Raw genomic sequence first — 613 nt, 5'->3', positions numbered from 1 at the left:
TCCCCGCATAGCAATCGGGGTGTGAGGTTACGGATGCAGCATTGATAGCAATCGAGGTGTGAGGCGAAGGATGCAGAAGTGAGAGCCGAGGGATGTAGCAGAGATAGCAATCGGGGTGTGTGATGCAGAAGAGATAGCAATCGAGGTGTGCGGTGGGAAGGGCCCAGCAGCCAGAATGCATGAAGCGACGGATGAAGCAGTGATGACAACCGGGCTGTGAGGAGAGGAGGGATGCAGCCAAGAAAGCAATCAGGGCTCGAGGCAAGGGATGCATCAAGGATAGCAATCATGTTGTGAGGCGAGATTCCAAAGGCTAAACGTGAGAGGCTGCAGGGTCGACTCAGAGAGGTCTATGCATGTGAGAGGCTGAAAGCAAGGTCGACTCGGAGCGGTCTATGCATCGGGCGCGCTTGGGGCGACTACCAGTGCCAACCCCTTATCCCGCGACGCGTCCGACAAAGAGAACGTTCCAAGGCGGCAGAGGAGGTTACCAGCCGAAGGATGCAGTAGCAATAACAGGTATAGTTCCGCGGCGGCCGAGAAGACTCACTGCATAGGAATCGGGATGCGAGGCGAGGGATGCGGCGGGAAGGCCCCGACGGCTAAACGGAAG

Source organism: Cryptomeria japonica, unplaced genomic scaffold, assembly GCF_030272615.1.
Source record: "Cryptomeria japonica unplaced genomic scaffold, Sugi_1.0 HiC_scaffold_172, whole genome shotgun sequence".
In the NCBI taxonomy this organism is placed as follows: domain Eukaryota; kingdom Viridiplantae; phylum Streptophyta; class Pinopsida; order Cupressales; family Cupressaceae; genus Cryptomeria; species Cryptomeria japonica.
This window is presented reverse-complemented; position numbering follows the sequence as displayed.